General features: G+C 46.9%; 1 pseudogene; it reads left to right on the top strand.

The window, feature by feature from the left end:
- The first annotated feature begins 6,796 nt into the window (after positions 1-6,796).
- On the top strand, positions 6,797-19,692 carry LOC100627016 (nuclear envelope pore membrane protein POM 121C pseudogene; annotated as a pseudogene).
- Positions 19,693-19,931: the final 239 nt, after the last annotated feature.

Below are 19,931 nucleotides of genomic sequence, written 5' to 3'. Positions count from 1 at the left end.
ACAATGGGGAACGCCCCATGTAGTAGAATCTAGTTGTTTCACATAAAAGCCTCAAAATGAAATTTATGAGGACAGGCCTTGATTTACAGTAGAGCCATCTTTCATGTAGGCCACTTGATGCATATAGTATAGGATTCATGACACAGAGATGGCTACAGTTCTCAGCAATGCAAAAGACTAAGAGACAGCAAGGTGCAAACATGCAGATATTTTGTGGCAGTGTTATATTGCAAAGTGGCTTCCCTTTGTCAACTATCACACTTCTGGACTCCTTTCCCGCCACTTGTCCTGGGCAGAATAGGGTCTCCCAGAGCCGTGCACATCTTCATCCCTGGAGGCTGTGAGCGCTGTGACACTGGGCAGGAGGAATTGAGGCTGCAGGTGCAAATAAGGTTGCTAATCAGCTGGTTTTGAGATGGGAGTTGATTCTGGATTCTCTGGGTGGGTGGGCCCAGTGTCCTTAGAAGTGAAAGAAGGAGGCCAGAGGGTCAGAGTCAGAATCAGAGAGAGGATTGGAGGTGTCAGGCTGTCGGCTTTGAGGACAGAGGACAGAGGACCAGCAAAGGAAGTCAGGTGGCCTTTAGAAAGTGGGAAAGGCAAGGAAGCGGATTTTTCTCCAAAAAGGATTTTAGCTCCGTGAGACCCATTTTGGGAGTCTGACCTCCAGAACTGTAAGATACAAAATTTTTTTTGTTTCAAGACAGAAATTTTGTGGTAATTTGTTAAAGCAACAATAGGAAACTAATTGCACTGTCCAGAGTGACATGTCTCAGATTTTACCCCAATTGCAATTTTACCCCAACTGCCAGCTACCCGGTTGGCTTGTCATAGTCTTGCAGATGCAGGAGGAACACAGGAGACCAGTGGGTGGGAGACAAAAGGCAATTCCTTACTCATGGCAATGGCAGCATCTAGAGCATCAGTGTTTGGCTTGGTTCACTGAGCCTGGGTTCCCCTGGGGCCCTGTGGTGGGGCCCTCGTGAAAGAAGGGAACAAATGTGAGAACATTTGTTTTAAATTACAAACTACTTTCCACCTTTAATTTAATCTTCGAAACAAGGCCATGAAAAGCTTAACATCCCCAGGAAATGGAGGCCCAGAAACACTGAATTTGTTCTTTTTATTTATTTGTTCATTTTAATTTATTTATTTTAGTTGAAGTCTGTTTGGTTTCTTTTTCTTGTTTCCTTTTTCATTTGTTTATTTTTATTTTTTTTATTTGTATACTTTTAATAGAAATATAGTTGCTTTATTTATTTACTTTTTTTAGGGCCACACCCACGCATATGGAGGTTCCCAGACTAGGGGTCAATTTGGAACTATAGCTGCCAGCCTACACCACAGCCACAGCAATACAAGATCTGAGCCACGTCTGCCACCTACACCACAGTTCACGGCAATGCCCGGATCCTTAACCCATCAAGCAAGGCCAGGGATCGAACCCGAAACCTCATGGTTCCTAGTTGGTATTTGCTCCCTCAAGAATCAATCTTTCTTTCTTTTCTTTCTTTCTTTCTTTCTTTCTTTCTTTCTTTCTTTCTTTCTTTCCTTCTTTCTTTTTCTTTCTTCCTTCCTTCCTTCCTTCCGTCCATCCATATGGAGTTCCCAGGCCAGGGATCTGATCACAGCCACAGCTGCCGCCTACACCACAACAGTGGCAATGCTGGATCCTTTAACCCACTGTGCCTGGCCAGGGATTGAACCTGCGTCCCAGTGCTGCAAAGATGCTGCTGATCTTGTTGCGCCGCAAGGGGAACTCCAGGCCCTGCCCTTTGGCCATTCTCCCTTCACAAGCCCTGGCTCTCTGCACTGGCTTCCTGAACGGGTGACTTGTGCCAGGCAGGGGGTAGTTTCAATCTTATTAGGAAGTTCAAGTTCTCCGTAGCAGTCCCTCTCATTTCCTAAAACTGACATTTCCGTGAAGCAGGTTATGCAAGAGTGGAATTTGAATGCAGTCACTCACTGGATGACCTGTAGCAAGACAGAGTTTATCTCTGCACTGGCTCCTGCCATGGCTGGTGTTGGCGGAGTTGCGCAAGTGTCTGAGATTTCAAGCAGAACAGCTCGTCTTGGGTTTCCGTGAGTGCCCGGGCAAAGCTTCTCAGCAGAGCCCTCGCTCAGCCTGGTCCTACATCTGTCAGTCTCATCCGGGACGAATGACCAACTCTTGCTGAGCCTGCGGGTTTGGCCTGGAGCCCTTAGGGAAGTGCTGAAACGCTGCCACAGAAGTTTTCCAGAAGTGGGTTCCTCCCCACCTCCTCTCAATGCCCCTTCCCCGTTCTGAACTCTAGTCTCTACCTCCGAGGGGGTCCCGCCTCTTCCCAGACACTTTGCTGTCATTGTCCCAACGGAATCTGTGGAGGTCGCTCCCTCTGCTCCCAAACGGCACCTCCAACCCTGTCATCAACACCCTCATTTCCCGAGAGCAGCTCAGCATCTCCGGTTGGTGAGAAGGAAATAATACGCATCCTAAAGTCAAAAGCCCGGGACTATTTACATTCGTTAGTATATTTGCCTTTTATCAAAGGCTTATGACCCAAGGGAACAGCTGCTATGGCACACTTTTCTTAGAGAATTTCTGGCCAGTTAGTCCTTCCAGGTCTCTCAAGGAATAATTTCTGTCTTTCTTTCCCCTATTTTTTGGAATCAAGTTGCAAGGAGTTCCTTTTATAGTTTGGATATTAACCCTTTATTGGATATATGATTTACAAATATTTTTTCACATTCCATCACTTACCTTTTCGTTTTGTTGATTGTTTATTTTGCTCTTCAGAAGCGTTTTAGTTTGATGTTGTTCCACTCATCTAATTTTGCTTTTCACCTGTGCTTTGGCATCATATTTTTAAAAATTTTGCCAGTATCTTCTTCTTCTTCTTCTTCTTTTTTTTTTTTTTTTTTTTTTTGTCTTTTTAGGGCCACACCTGTGGCATATGGAGGTTTCCAGGCTAGGGGTCTAATCAGAGCTATAGCTGCCAACCTACACCACAGCCACAGCAACACCAGATCCTTAACCCACTGAGTGAGGCCAGGGATCGAACCTGGCTCTTCATGGAGGCTAGTCAGATTCATTTCCAGTGAGCCATGATGGGAACTCTTGGATCTGTGACTTCATGTTTGGTCCACGTTGAATAAGGTCTTTCCTCACTTAGTGGGTCTCTGGCCTCAGTGGGTCAGAGACAAGATAGATTTGGGATTATTTGAGCAGTGACAGTTAGATGGTAATTTTCCTGTTTAAGATTAGAAACAAATGCTTTTTTTTTTTTTTTTTTTTTTTTTTGCCATTTCTTAGGCCGCTCCTGCGGCATATGGAGGTTCCCAGGCTAGGGGTCGAATCTGAGCTGTAGTCACCGGCCTACGCCAAAGCCACAGCAACGCAGGATCCGAGCCGCATCTGCAACCTATACCACAGCTCACGGCAACGCCGGATCGTTAACCCACTGAGCAAGGGCAGGGACCGAACCCGCAACCTCATGGTTCCTAGTCCGATTCGTTAACCACTGCGCCACGACGGGAACTCCTTTTTTTTTTTTTTAGAAACAAATGCTTTTGAGGGAAGAGTGGGAGAGGAAAAACCCTCCTAGAGGTCCACACCCACTCACATTGTTTAATTTTCTCTCCAAATATTTGTGCTCCGCCGACACAGCTTTGAGCTCTGTGGTTTCATGTGTCTCAGAGTTTCTCAGTCAATAGAGCTGCGATCCACTTTCTCTTCTTCTTCCCCCATCGCTGTGTACTTTTGCCAACCTATTATTATCAGTCACATCCCGAATGTTTGGGTACCTGTATTGATAGGCAGCTTCGTTTCTCTAGCTGGTTTCCCACAAAATAAATACATTTTTTTTCATCTGGCATTCCTGAGAAACATCTCATAACTCGCCCTCGAAGAAGCCAGGCACTGCTGGTGCTTTGCACATGGCACTTTGCCTAATTTTCACAACAACCCTTTTTGTTTGGCTTTTTTTGGCAGGGGGGTGCACCTGTGGCATATGGAAGTTCCCTGGCTAGGGGCTGAATCAGAGCTACAGCTGAGGCCTATTCCACAACCACAGCAATGCTGGATTAGAGCCATGTCTGTGACCTACACCACAGCTTGTGGCAATGCTGGATCCTTAACTCATTGAGCAAGGCCAGGGATTCGATCCTTATAGAGACAACATCAGGTCCCATACCTGCTGAGACACAAGGGGAACTCCAGGACCAATATTCTCATTATTTTCCTCCTGATCCATCAACAATTTGATTAGACTGGCTGACCTAAAACAAACTAGAGCAGGAACTAAGTTCCCATGGTTTAAATGCTAGGGTCTCGCTTAAAAATAATAGCTTACACTGAGCATGGTACCCTGGCTAAAAATTATCATCCCCCAGGAATTTCCTATCGTGGTGCAGCAGTAACAAACCTGACTAGTATCCATGAGGATTCGGGTTTGATCCCTGGCCTCCTTCAGTGGGTTAAGGATCTGGTGTTGCCATGAGCTGTGGTATAGGTTGCAGACGAGGCTCCTATCCCACGTTGCCGTGGCTGTGGTGTAAGTGGGCAGCTGTAGCTCGGATTTGAGCCCTAGCCTGGAAACTTCCATATGCCACAGGTGCAGCCTTAGAAAGCAAAAAAAAAAAAAAAAAAAAAAAAAATCCCTCTTTAGCAGTTGTGAAACTTGAGTCTTGTGATCAGGTCAGCCATAAAACTAACACGTGGGGAGTTTCCATAGTGGCACAGCAGAAACAAATCCGACTAGGAACCATGAGGTTGTGGGTTCCATCCCTGGCCTCACTTAGTGGGTTAAGGATCCGGCGTTGCTGTGGGCTGTGGTGTAGGTGGCAGACACAGCTTGGATCTGGCATTGCTGTGTCTCTGGTGTAGGCTGGCAGCAACAGCTCTGATTCGACCCCTAGCATGGGAACCTCCATATACAAAAAAGGACAAAAAAAAACCCACAACAAAAAACTAGCATGTGGAAGAGGCAAGATTTGAACCCCGGTCTCACTGATGACAGCGCTTTTGTTGTTAGGAGCTACGTTGTTCCTATAACACTGTGGAGGAGGGGCAGGGCTGCGTTGCGCTGAGCCTTGGAAACTAGTAGGTTCTGCTTTGGATCTGTGGTTGGTGGAGCATGGGCCTTGGTTGGCAGCCGCCCTGAGTCAGCCCAGAAACTGATTTGTGGCAGCGATGCCTGTGAGTCCTTTCGAGCCAACGTGGCATATTTTTATGAAACTGTATATTAGTATGTATGTAGGAAATAAGTGAAAAGCTGAAATGAGCCAGGAATGAGAATGATCATCATAATACTAGCAAGTGGTTATTGGTCTCTTTGTATGACAAGCTTTCTGTTAAGCGCATTGTATGCACAGCTTCACTTAAATAGGAGGGACGATGGATTGGCATTGAGAGTCTCCCATATAAGTCATTATCAATCATCACTTAACTTCCTTCTTGGACTTGAAACAGTAACTGATCTCACTTCAGGCAAGGTTTGTCTGGCTGAAGCTCTCCTATGAGGCAATCACACTAGGATTGGGCAATGCCTTTGGGCAATATTTGCGTAAAGAAATCTTTTGGAGAACAGACCTGCGGATGCCAAGGGGAGGGGGAAGGGAGGGGGAGGGACTGGGAGTTTGGGGTTAGGAGATGCGAACTGTTGCCTCTGGATAAGCAATGAGATCCAGTGGGAACTATATCCGATCACTTGTGAGGGAGCATGATGGAGGATAATGTGAGAAAAAGAATGTGTATGTATGTGTGACTGGGTCACTTTGCTGTGCAGCAGAAACTGACAGAACATTGCGATCAACTATAATGGAAAAAATAAAAATCTCTGAAAAAAGAGATCTTGCAGCAAAATAGGGGTATATACACACTATAAAAATCTAAATAAAATAAGAATCTCGCTTTCTCGGAGTTCCCATCATGGTTCGGTGGTTAACAAATCCGACTGGGAACCATGAGGTTTCGGGTTCGATCCCTGGCCTCACTCATTGGGTTAAGGATCTGGAGTTGCCGTGAGCTGTGGTGTAGGTTGCAGATGCGACTCGGATCCCGCATTGCTGTGGCTGTGGTGTAGGCCGATGGCTACAGCTCCGATCAGACCCCTAGCCTGGGAACCTCCATATGCCCTGGGAGCGGCCCTAGAAAAGGCAAAAAGACAAAAAAATAAAATAAAATAAAATAAAATAAATAATCTAGCTTTCTCTGTTATGTGAGTGCTCAGTCACATTCTCAGTGGATAATATTATTCTCATTGAGTCGACTGGCAAGATTATGAATCACAGGAAGTTGTCCATGGAGACCCAGTGAAGGGTCTGGCACCAGAGCTTTGAAATCCGACAGATTGGGGTTCCAATCCTAGCTATGTCCCTTGGCAAGTCCTGAACCCATTTAAACTGCAGATAATACCCGCCTCACAGACTTGTTAAAGCATTAAACCAACACCCATTAAAAAGCCAGCAGAGATAGTAACACAAGATAAGGTCTCAACATCCCCACTTCAGATTCTACCTGCCAAACTAGAGAGTGTTCTCTGACTTCTCCATTCTTTGAGCTCGTTTCTGTGCCCCATTTTATGGTTCTTCCTTTCCTGATTATCTTGACTTATTCATTTACTTGTGTAACACATACTATACAAGTTCCTGGGTAAGCACTGAGGGTACCTTGATGAGCTCAACAAACAATTCCTTTTTATGGCCTCCAAAGAGAGCCAGACATTAATCACACACGTGGGAGAATGTAGTTACAAACTAAGCCAAATGCTATGAAGGGAAGGAACATATATCTAGGCTGAAGAGTGGAGACCTGAAGGAGATGGTGATGGTGGTGGTTGAGGTGATGGTGATAGTGCTGGTGGAGGTGGCGTTGGTGCTGGTGCTAGTCCTGGTGGAGGTGATGGTGGTAGTGCGGATGGAGGTGATGACGGTGCTGGTGGAGGTGATGGTGGTTGTGTGGGTGGAGATGGTGCTGGTGATGATGCTAGTGCTGGTGGTGTTAGGGGAGGTGGTAGTGACAGTGCTGGTGGGAGTGGTAGTGAAGGTGGTGGTGGTGATACTGTAATGACGGAGGTGGTGGGGATGCTGGTGGAGATGAAGTTGGTGATGGAGATGCTGGCGATGGAGGAGGGGACGGTAGCAGAGGCTGGCATGCACAGAAAAGAGAACAGCATATGCAAAGGATCTGTGGTGGGTGGAAACTCTGTGTGTCTGGAAACCCAAAAGTCTGAATTGGCTGATATGGCAGAACACAGGTGCTGAGGGTAAGAAGAGGCAGAGACGGGAAGTTGAAGCACAAACCATACCGCAGACCCTGCAAGAACCTGTAGCCTATGCTAAATATTTGAATCCTAGTCCTAAGAACACTTAGGAAGCCACAGAAGGTTTTTAAACTTGAAGTGGGGTGAAATGATCAGATGTGTATCGTTAAAAGGTCTTTCCAGATCTCTACTGTTCCATAATGGGTATTGAACGCTTGAAATGTTGCTGGTCTTAGAGTTGAGTTGTGCTGTGAATGTAAACTACACACTGGGTTTCAAAGAAAGTACAAAAAAGAATGTAGGGAGTTCCCGTCATGGCACAGTGGTTAATGAATCCGACTAGGAACAATGAGGTTGTGGGTTCAACACCTGGCCTTGCTCAGTGGGTTAAGGATCCGGCATTGCCATGAGCTGTGGTGTAGGTTGCAGACGCGGCTGCGATCCCGTGTTGCTGTGGCTGTGGTGTAGGCCGGTGGCTGTGGCGTAGGCCGGCGGCTACGGCTCCGATTTGACCCCTAGCCTGGGAACCTCCATATGCCGCAGGAGCAGCTCTAGAAAAGGCAAAAAAAGACAAAAACAAACAAACAAACAAAAAAGAATGTAAAATATCTGATTAATTTCTTCATAGTCACTACATGAAATGTACTATTTGAGGTTAAGTGTAATTAAAATCAGTTTTATCTGTTTTTTGCTTACCTTTTTATTTTTATTTAAATTTTTTTTCTGGTGGAATGTAGTTTATTTATTGCCCGGTGGACAGACCTATTTAGCATATTCTATAAAGTCATTTCTATATAATTTCCTGTTCTTTGAATTATCCTTTGAATCAGTTGTAACATGGTACTGGTTTCCCGTTAGTTAAATAAAAGCTTTGATGTGTGTTCATTTTATACTTGCACAAGAATAATGATTTATACTTTTAAAAGAATGATACTTTTAAAATTATCCTTTGGAGTTCCTGCTGTGGCACAGTGGGTTAAAGGATCTGGCATCGCCACAGCTGTGGTCTAGGTTGTAGCTGCAGCGTGGATTCAGTCCCTGGCCTGGGACTGTGGCCATAAAAAAAGTAATCTTTTAATGAAGGAATGAAAAGAATTCATGGTATAAGCTTTGTTTAATCAAAGTCCTTTTTTAAAAAAATTTTTTTATGACCACAGCTGTGGTATTTGGAGGTTCCCAGGCTTGGGGTCGAATCAGAGCAGCAGCAGAGGCCTACACCACAGCCACAGCAACACAGGATCTGAACCTCATCTGCAATGTACACCACAGCTCATGGCAACATGGAATCCTTAACCCACTGAGCAAGGCCAGGGATGGAACACTTATCTTCATGGATACTAGTCGGGTTCTTAACCCACTGAGCTACAATGGGAACATCTAATCAAAGGGTTACAAGATTGGTTAATTGCTGAGGATATGCAAGGTCATTTACTATAAATAGTGAAGATGATGATATCCAGAGAAAAGTTATTTTAAAATAAAAAAGAATATTTTAAAATAAATGTTTTATTTATTTTATTATATTATAAGCATTACATATTTATAATATAAATATTATAAACATATATTTATAATTCTATGTGTATTTATTATATTATATAATTATATTTATATATAATATATATTATATAAAAATTGTATGTTGTATATATAATTATATTTATATATTTATAATATTTTGTCAATATATTTATATAGTTTATAAATGTTACATATTTATATATTTAAATAAAAAGTTATTTTAAAATAAAAGAAGATGGAAATGTGTTTCCTCATCTCTAAAAAGAGGCATTGAGATGGATACTCTCTAAGGTCTTTTCCTATTTTTTTTCGTTGTGTCAAGTTTTATTGACCTATAGTTGGTTTGCAATGTTGTGATCATTTCTGCTGTACAACAAAGTGATTCGGTTATACATATACTCGCATCTATTCTTTTTCAGATTCTTTTCACATATAGATTAGCACAGAATTCTGGGTAGAGTTCCCTGTGCTAGACAGCAGGTCCCCGTTGGCCAGTCATTCCATATATGCCATCTTGCTTATTTTTAAGAATGTAGCTACTAGGACCTTTATTTATTTATTTATTATTATTATTATTATTATTATTGTCTTTTTGCCATTTCTTGGGCCACTCCCGTGGCATATGGAGGTTCCCAGGCTAGGGGTCCAATCAGAGCTGTAGCCACCGGCCTACGCCAGAGCCACAGCAACGCGGGATCCGAGCCGCATCTGCAACCTACACCACAGTTCACAGCAACGCCGGATCGTTAACCCACTGAGCAAGGGCAGGGACCGAACCCGCAACCTCATGGTTCCTAGTCGGTTAACCACTGCATCACGACAGGAACTCCCAGGACCTTTAAAATTACATAAGCCACTTGCGTTTGTGGCTCCCATGATATTTCTACTAGAAAAGTTTGTTCTAGATGCACCATGAAGAAGGATCTACAGAGAAGGTAAAGCAGATGAGACCATCAGGAGATGAGATAGGAAAGAGTTTCCTGGTGGCTTAGCATTAAAGGATTTCATGTTGTCACTGGCTCAGGTTGCTGCTGTGGTGTGGCTTCCATCCCAGGCCCGGGAACTTCTGCATGCCTCTGGCGAGGTGAAAAAAACAAGGAAACAAAAACATTTAAAAAAAAAAAAAGCAAATCAGGAGATGAGACAAGAGGTGAAGGCAGCTCAAACTAGGATGATGAAAGTGGGAGTAAAAAGAGTTTGATGGGTTTGAGGTAAATCAGTGGAACTAAGTCTAGTAGCAGATTCTTCTGAATAGATGGTGGTGTCACATGTTGAAATAAAGAATACTAGGAGAGGACCAACCTCAGCATGAAGTATCACGAGCTCAGACCTGGACATGCCGAGTGGACATGCTGAGACACCCAAGTGGACACATGTCTCAAGAGAGCAGTTGCCCATCTAGATCTGGAGTTTAGATGACGTGTCTGCACAGGAGAGTTACATTTGGGAGGCAGTGGCATATAGATGAGCATAAATGAGATGCCTTAGGAAGAAAGCAGCCAGTGAGGAGTAGTCTAGGATCCAGGCCTGGGCAACTGGGTAGGGAAGGATAAGTCTGAAAAGGAAAGTGGAAAAGTTAAACCAAGTATGTGGGGTCATGAAAGCAAAGAGAGAGACTGTTCTAAGAAGGAAGGACGGGAGTTCCTGTTGTGGCTCAACGGGTTAAGAGCCCTACACAGTGTTGGTGAGGATACAGGTTCGATCCCCGGCCTCGAACAGTGTGTTAAGGATCCGATGTTGCCATGAACTGCGGTGCGGTGCAGCTTGGATCTGGTGTTGCTGTGGCTCTGATGTAGGCTGGCAGGTGCAGCTCTGATTCGACCCCTAGCCTGGGAACGCCATATTCTTTGGGTGTGGCCCTAAAAAGCAAAAAAAAAAAAAAAAAGGTGGGGGGAGGAGTGTCAACAACCAGCTCTTTCTGACAGGTTAGGCAACAGGAAGAATACACTATATCTGGGAATTATAGCAACACGGTGGCCACTGATGATCTTTGCAAGTGCTGTTTGGAGTGATAAGGGTGGAAGCCAGATTGAAGTAGAGTCAAGTCAGGTTAACAGATGAGAAAATAAGAAACAGGAAGTATAAGTAAAGAACTCTTTCCAGAAGCTGCTCTGTGAAGGAAGAGAAAGAGAGAAGCTTGAGGGAGACAAGAAGTTGTTATTTGGGGTTTGCTAGCTTGCTTCAAATAAATATGGAAGAGACTTGAGCCTTGTCAACCTTGGGAGGAATGATCTGGAGATGGAGTGGTGGGAAATATGGGAGGGAGACGGGATGCTATGCAGTGTGTGGTTCCCAGAGGCAGGAAGAGACTGTCTTGATTGCACAAGGGGGCTGGCAGCCATTCTAGGAGGGAGCCCTCTCCCATTGCAGTGGGAGGGAGCCGATGCACAGGGTGGGAGGTTGGCAGTGGGGGGTTGAGGGGAATTTCTTTGGATGGCTTTAATTTCTTTTGTGAAATGGGGGTGGTGGGCAGAGACTGCCCGTGGCTGGAGGAGTGTGGAGAGAGCTTGAAACATTATCGTGGAGGGTGAGATGAGTTGACTAGAAAAGTCATAAGAGTGCCTGGTCTCCTCTCAATCCACAGGGACTTTTCATGTTTGGGATTCCATCACATAGGAGAAACAGGAATTTAAGGAAAAGAGAGTGGTGGCTTTAGGATGTGTGTTTAGAAGTGGTGATCTGATTCAAGGGCAAGAGGGCCTGAAGCTTTTTGTACATTTTCTATTCTATTCTACATGATATTTCCATTCCATTCCATTTCTATATTCTATATTGCATTATATCATGTATTATATTTCCATTATACTATAGATTGTAATGTATTATATTACATGCCACATTTCCATTTATTATAATATAAGGCAAGAAAATACCAATTGTGCCTACGGAAGGGCAGGAAAGACCTCCAGAGATTAGGGGACAGAAAGTCCTCTCCTTTAATCCTGTGTTTAGTGACACCACCGCCAAATGAAGTTTCAGGGGGTTTCGAAGATTCTGAAGTGGAAAGGGCAGTGCACTCTTTGAATTTCCCTAAGGCCTCTTGCAGGCACCGTCAGTGCACCTGCACAGTGGGCCAGGCTAGTCAGACCATCTGGTTGCCAGCCCAAGGCCGGTGTTTTCCTTGTAAAGAAAGGGGAAGAACCCTTCTCCCAGTGAAGCAGAAATTTGGGGTGAAGCAGACTCCATTCAACGCTGAGAGGATGGGAAAGCCAGGGTCAGCTGAGCCTTCCACTAAGGGTCACAGGCACTTGCCTGAATCTACACTAAATAAGGAAGAACGAGAAGGCAGGAGGTGACAGACAGGTTGGGGAGAGAGGAGGGACCAGTGGCCTCTGAGCCAGATGCAGGAGGCCGAGTTCGTCATTTGGAGGTTGGACAGCTGTAGGCAGTGCCCAGGCCCAGGGGACTGTCCTTCTGGGGACACGGAGAGGAGGAGACTTGGGGAGGAGGAGATAGAAGAACCCAGAGGTGATGGGTGGGTCATCTTCCTGAACAGTGAAGGCAGTTGGGCAACTTACTGGAAGGTCTGGAGAAGAAGTCTGGGAGCAGGTGCCAAAGTCTTGGACACGTAGAAGGAGGGGAATAGGGGTCAGCAGAGGGTGTGGGACATAGGAAGACATGAGGTCAAAGGGCGCATGTGAGCCCAGAGTCTCAGAGGAGCTGGTTTTCTTACACAGAGTTGGGGCAATAAGAGTCAGTGACTGTCACAGTCCATCAGGGAGTGGAGTTCCTGGATGTGATGACACCTTTTGTGGGACACCATGGATTGAATTGTGTAGGTTTGGTCCCATCATATAAACCGAGATTTCATACAAATCATGGCTTTGTAATTCAAGCTGGCTGGAGCTGGTACAGGGCAGATAATGTACACACAGTAGGATCTCCTCCAGTGTTTGAAAGCTCAAGGGAGCTACAGCTGAAGGAAGGGCAAAGGACACTGCAGGACACACAGGAACAGACAGGAAGACGAAGCTGTAACCCACTCAGGCCATAGGAAGTTCTGGAGACAGGCAGAAGAGGAAGGAAGGTTATGACATTTTTACTTTAGTGACTCAAATTTAATTTTGTCAATGTTGGCTTTTTTTTTTTTTAAATGTCCTCAAAATTTTTTGTCTGCAGAAGAGATAATTCAGAAGTTGGCTTTGGCTTCATGATTACACATCTAAATTACTAAATTTGCCAAGTTAAAAACCTTGTCCTTCCTTAAGCTTTTAGGTTGATTATAAATCTACCAATTTAAAAATCACTTTAAAAGGGACTTTGGGAGTTCCCATTGTGGTGCAGCAGAAACGAATCCGACTAGTACTCATTAGGATGGGGGTTCGATTCCTGGCCTTACCCAGTGGGTTAAAGGAGCCAGTGTTGTGGTGAGCTGTGGTGCAGGCCAGCAGCTCTAGCTACCCCATTCGACCCCTAGCCTGGGAACCTCTATATACCACGGGTGCAGCCCTAAAAAGACAAAAATAAACTAAACAAATAAGTAAATAAATAAATAAAAGGGACTTTGGCTTTTGTTTGATCCTATTTATAAGCTTAGCTAATTAAACTTTTAAATAGGTTAAGTAGCATTTATATATGTAATATATTTGATGTTCTCTTTAAGTGTCTTAGTTGTTTCAATTAATAAAACTTCGCTGAGTTCTTAAATTTTTTTTTTTTTTTTTTTGCCATGCCTAGGGCACATGGAAATTCCTGGTCCAGGGATGGCACCTGAGCCACAGCAGTGACAACACTGGATCCTTAACCACTAGACTGACAGGGAACTCCTCAAATAATTCTTGTAATATGCTTTTAAATATGGTAAACTTTAAGCTCTCTCAAATGACTCAATATATGATGAATGCTTCTACCAGCAATGAAAAATTTTAACTTAAAAATCACTAGTATAGGAATCTAAAATATGACACAGTGAATTTATCTACAAAACAGACTCACAGACATAGAGAACAGATTTTGGTGGCCAAGGGGGAGGGCAGTGGGGGAGGGATGGATTGGGAGTTTGGGATTAGCAAACTATATCATGCAAACTATTACATACAGAAAGGATAAACAACAAGGTCTTACTATACATATATATATATATATATATATATATATATATCTCACAGGAAACTCTATTCAATATCCTGTGATAAACCATAATAGAAAAGAATATACATGTATGTATACCTGAATCCCTTTGCAGAAATTGACACAACATTGTAAATCAGCTATATGTGAATAAAATACATTTTTAAAAATTAAAAAAAATAGGAGTTCCTGTCGTGGCTCAGTGGTTAACGAATCCGACTGGGAACCATGAGGTTGTGGGTTCGATCCCTGGCTTTGCTCAGTGGGTTAAGGATCCGGCGTTGCCATGAGCTGTGGTGTAGGTTGCAGACATGGCTCAGATCCAGAGTTGCTGTGGCTCTGGTGTAGGCCGGCAGTTGTAGCTCTGATTCAACCCCTAGCCTGGGAACCTCCATATGCCGAGGGAGCGGCCCTAGAAAAGGCAAAAAGATAAAAATAAAAAAATTTTAAAATTAAAAAAAATAAAATCACAAGTATAAATGAAGTATACATCTTAAATTGGAATTATAAGCCTGATCTTAAATCTAATAGGCCAAATTTTCAAAAACATGTTTATAAAAATAAAATATTTCTAAATTCTTTAATATAAAATGTTAATGTAAATACTAATTTTAAGTCTTCAAGAAATTATATCCAGAAACTTTCTGGGCCAAGGATGACTGCCCATATGATGGCCAAGAGGACAGTACCCTGCAGGCTTTGAAAGATACTTACACACATGTAGGAAATCCTTGTATCATCATACATGATTTGGGAATTCCTTTGTAGAGAGGGGGCCAATGATACAGACCAGGAAGCTGGCAACATTCTTGTCTGTGACCCTGACTGGTACGCACTGACCCCTAGTTATACTTTGTAACAGGCTGAACCTAGAGAGGCAGTGCTCACACAGCCCATGTCCCTGGGTTTGAGTCACATCATGCCCTTAGCGGGCCAGAGACGAGATGGATTTGGGATTATTTGAGCGGTGACTGTTAGCTGTTTAAGATTAGAAACAAATGCTTTTGAGGAAAGAGTGGAGGAGTAAAACCCTCCTAGATGTCCACACTCAGTCACATTGTTTAATTTTTGTGCTCCGCCAACACAGCTTTGAGCTCTGTGGTTTCATGTGTTCGGAGTTCCTCAGTCAGTAGAGTTGTGATCTGCTTTCTCTTCTCCTTCACCCCATCACTGTGTACTTTAAAACATTTATTTTTATTTTTTGTCTTTTTAGGGCCACACCCACGGCATATGGAGGTTCCCAAGCTAGGGGTTGAATCGGAGCTACAGCTGCCAGCCTACACCACAGCCACAGCATCGCCAGATCTGAGCCGCATCTGCGACCTACACCACAGTTCATGGCAATGCTGGATCCTTAACCCACTGAGCAAGGCCAGGGATCGAACTGGAGTCCTCATGGATACTTAGTAGGATTCATTTCTGCTGCACCACAACAGGAACTCCACACAACAACACTTTTAAGTTCATTTTACAGAGAGGATAAACTCGGGGGAGATAATGCAAGTGAGCCCGTGGGCTCTGCTGCTGCCACAGGGCACGCTGCCTCCCTGCTATATTTTCACAGCAAGAATGTTTTAAATCCCTCTAAAGTATTATTTCTGACAACACACACAAGTTATAGCATCCTTTTTAAAATCCAATCTTGACCATTGGACAGATGGACAGTTAGGGAGAACCGGACCCCACTGTACCCATCCATTATAGGGTCACAATTCAGCCACAGCCAGAACTCCTCCTTAAGTGATTTTTGATGGATGCATTGCTTATTATTTTACTTAACTATTACAAACTATTTTATATGAACAAAACACAGACTATGCTTTCTGATAATGTCACTGTAGAATTAGTCAGATTCTCAAAAATACAGATACTGAGAGAGTTACTTTTTACTGAATACCTTTTCATATGGTGTGCATTTTCTTTCTTTCTTCCTTTGTTTTTGTCTTTTTGTTTTCTAGGGCTGCACCCGTGGCATATGGAGGTTCTCAGGCTAGAGGCTGAATTGGAGCTGCAGCTACTGGCCTAGGCCACAGCCACAGCAACGCCAGATCCTTAACCCACTGAGCGAGGCCAGGGATCGAACCTGCGTCCTCATGGATACTAGTTGGATATGTTTCTGCTGAGTCATGACAGGAGCTCTGATTTTTTAACTTAAGTTTGGTAGGGAGGGAGTTAGAGGAGGTCCCATTTCGCGTTGAAAAGAAGCTAGGGAGGTCGCCTCCGGGGGTGGCTGTTGGCGAGGGTCAAGGACCGTCGGGCCGGGGCGACGCTGCTCGGCCTCGTGCTGTACTTGCTGCCGGCGGCGGCTGCGCGGGCCTGGCTCCGCGGCCTGGTGGGGACCGAGCCTCGATCCCCGAGGTTCGCGCGCCTTCTCCCTGCTCGTTCGTTCGGAGCGCGCGCCGTCAGCGAACACTGCTCGCCTCGCCGTCGGCCAAGTGCGCAGTAAACGGAAATCTCCTAGAGCCGCGGAGCCTACTCGGAAGGACCCGACCCCGTGAACTGCTCCTCATGGGCAATTACCTGTCCAAGCCCGCCCCCCCGCAGCCTGCCTCCACCCCGGAGGCCAGGGACGTGCGGGAGAGGCCCGGCCGCCGCCCGGCCGCCGGCACCGCGCCGCCGGCTCCATCAGCCCATCCCCACCGCGCTTATTCTCTCCCCTCCCGCCCCACTCCTCTTCTCCGACCCTCTAGGAGGCCTTCCCACCCGGCCTGTGGGACTTCATTACATCGGTTTGTAATAACACCTCGAAGAAGATATCCAATCCAGCAGGCCCGCTATTCCTTGCCGGGGGTCCTTCCCACGGTGTGCTGGAATGGTTGTCCCAAGAAGACTGTGCTATCTGCTCGCAATTCCAAAGTGGTGTGCAGCCCAGTGACAGTGAGGATTGCTCCCCCGGATAGCAAATTGACTCGTTCCGGTCTACCAGATCAGGGTATCAGCTCAACACTGTCCTCACCATCAACTAGCACCCCAGATCCGTGTGCAAAGGAGACTGAACCGAGTGCCCTCAAAGAGAGGAGGAAAAGGACAGTGGAGGAAGAAGACCAAACATTTGCTGATGGCCAGGAAGCTAAAAGAAGGCGCCATGATAGCAGTGGGGGCGGGCATTCAGCATTCCAGCCGGTGGTGGCCAATGGAGTCCCTGCCTCTTTTGTGCCGAAGCCTGGGTCTCTGAAGAGAGGTCTCAATTCCCAGAGCTCAGATGACCCCTTAAATAAGAGATCACGCACCTCTTCTCTGAGCTCCTTGACAAGCACGTACACAGCCGGCATCCCCAGCTCCAGCCGCAATGCCATTACCAGTTCTTACAGTTCTACTGGAGGTCTCTCTCAGCTGCGGAAGAGGAGTGGTCCTAGCTCCTCTCCCTTCTCTAGCTCCGCTTCATCCCACTCCCAGACTCCAGAGAGGCCAGCAAAGAAAAGAAGAGAAGAGGAACTTTCTCATCATTCTAGCTCTGCAACTCCACTGGTAACAGACAAGAAGTCCCAGGGAGAGAAGGTGGCAGATACAACCACGTGGAAGAAACAGAACTCATGGAATTTCCCATCAACACCTGGCAGCTCAGGGCAGCGTAAGCGGAAGGTTCAGCTGCTGCCATCCCGGCGAGGGGACCCGCTGATCTTGCCTCCGCCTCCCCAGCTTGGTTATTCAGTCACTGCTGAAGACTTAGATTTGGAAAAGAAAGCTTTGTTACAATGGTTTAACAAGATCTTGGAGGATAAGACTGATACTGCCTCGACTTCTGTCCCTGAGAGCCCACCTACCAGTAGTCAGCCTTTCTTCACTCTCACCCTGCCTGCTGCTGACTCTGCTGCCTCCACAGCCTCCCTCCCAGCCCCAAGTGCTAACCCACTGTTGGAGAGCTTGAAGAAGACGCAGAGCTCCCCAGGCCTACCATCCTTCCCTGAATCTGCTGGCATGGCAACCACTTTGGTTCATTCACCTCCGAAGACACCCAGCCCTCTGGCCCCTCTTGGCTCTTCACAGTCAGGACCTCTTCTGGGCACCTCCTCAGACTCCAAATCTACAGCCACTTTCTTGGGACTGACCCCTGCTTCTTCCACAGGACTAGTCACTGACACCACCAAGGCCCCTCCAGCCCCTCAGGCTGAGACATCTGCCAAATCCCAAGCCCCGTCTGCCCCATCTCCCACCCCCAAGCAGAACATTCCTTTTGAAATGCTGAGCACCCCATCTGCTAACCCTTCTGCTGTGTCTTCAGCATCTCCCATGTTCAATCCCATTTTTCTGCCCCCTCCCAAAAGTGAAAAGGAGGGCCCCTTGCCCTCTAGCCCTTCCAAGGTCACAGCCACAGCATCTTCCAGCTCAGCCGTCCCCATGACTACCAGCAGCCCATCCCTCACTTTCAAACCTGTCTTTAGTACCATGGGGCCTCCTGCATCCACGCCCGTATTAACTCCCTTCTCTTTCCAGCAAACAGCTCCTCCAGCCACTACTACGAGCACCCCTCTCTTCAATAGCCAGGCCAGTGCCACCCCTGCAGCGGCTTCTGTGACCACAGCGAGCACCTCCACAGACTTTGCCCTGAAGCCCACATTCAGCTTCTGTGTGAGCAGCACGACCAGCACCCTGAGCACCATGACTAGCACCACTGTTGCCACCTCCCAGCCCTTCCTTTTTGGGACTCCCCCTGCCTCTGATGCCAGCTTCACCCCAGCTGTGGGCTCCATATTCCAGTTTGGTAAGCCTCCCACCATGCCTACTGCAACATCAGTCACCGCCTTTGGCCAGTCCCTTCCCAGTGCTGCTCAGACAGCCGCCAGCAGCAGCAGCACTGCTGGCTTTAGTGGTTTTGGCAGCACGCTTACAGCCTCCACCCAGGCCACCACCAGCCAGCCCATGCTGCCTTTCAGTAGCCCCACTGCCCCGGCATTCAACATTCCCTTTGGCTCAAGTGCCAAGCCCTCTCTCCCATTATACCCGGGAGCCAACCCCCAGCCCAGCTTCGGGGCCATGGATGGGCATCAGCAGGGGGCTGCCACACCAGCCCTTGTCCCCAGCTTTGGCAGCTCCTTCACTTTTGAAAATGCTGCAGCCCCCACCCTGACTGCAACTCCAGTGCCAGCCCCAGCCCAGCCAGCCTTTGGCAGCACCATGCAGTCTGCTTTTGGTGACCTAAAAGCCACAGCCTCTGTCTTTGGCACCCCTGCCAGCACCCAGCCAGCCTTTGGCAGCACCTTCTCCTTTGGTGCAGCCACCACCTCTGGCTTAGGAGCTACAACCCAGACCACCGGCAGTGGGACCAGTAGCTCTGTGTTGGGCAGCATAACACCATGTCCCTTCAAATTTGGGGAATTGGCAGTGCCAGCCCCCAGCCCCAGCCGGCGGCGGCGGAGGCTTTGAGATCTGTGTGGCCACCCCAGGCACCAGCTCTGCCTCGGGAGCGTTCAGCTTCGGGGCAGGACAGAGTGGGCCCACTGGCAACATGATTCCTTTCGGGGGAGGCTTGAGCCGGAACAGCCTGGGCGCTCCCAGCCAGAACGCATCCTTTGCATTCAGTATGGCCAGCACACTGGACAGCAAGCCTGTGTTTGGAGGCACTGCCTGGCCCACCTTTGGTCAGAGTGCCCCTGCCCCTGGGGTGGGCACATCAGGCAGCAGTCTCTCCTTTGGGGCATCCTCAACATCCACCCAGGGCTTTGTTGGAGTTGGACCTTTTGGATCTGCTTCCCCTTCCTTTTCCATTGGTGCGGGATCCAAGCCCCCAGGGGCTCGGCAACAGCCATAGCCCCGGAGGCAGCACACTCCCAAGAAGCAGCCCCTGGCCCTTCCCCCACCCCCGCCCCACCCCCACCCACATCTGGACCTCGGCACCTGCCAGAAAGAGCCTCTCATCTTCTAGTTCCATAAAGCAGAGCTACCTGGAACCAGTCTGGCTTCAGCCACTGGGATGGGAGTGGCCGCTGCAGGGGCCATTCCCTCTCTTCCAGGGAGCAGAAGCCCCAGGCCACTGGGGGGAGGGGGACGCAGGAAGGACATGGCAGGGCAGAAGCCTGTGACCTTACTTGAACTGTCCCACTGGTGAGGCTGGAGAGAACTAAAGAAACACCTGTACATATTGCCCTCTTCCTTCCCTGACGC

The sequence above is a fragment of the Sus scrofa genome, chromosome 8 (assembly GCF_054392235.1).
Source record: "Sus scrofa isolate SSC_HxYL_T2T_F1_AM1 chromosome 8, Sscrofa_HxYL_maternal_Yorkshire_Landrace_v2.0, whole genome shotgun sequence".
In the NCBI taxonomy this organism is placed as follows: domain Eukaryota; kingdom Metazoa; phylum Chordata; class Mammalia; order Artiodactyla; family Suidae; genus Sus; species Sus scrofa.
The sequence above is the reverse complement of the archived record's forward strand: the minus strand, read 5'-3'. Positions and strand labels throughout refer to the sequence as shown.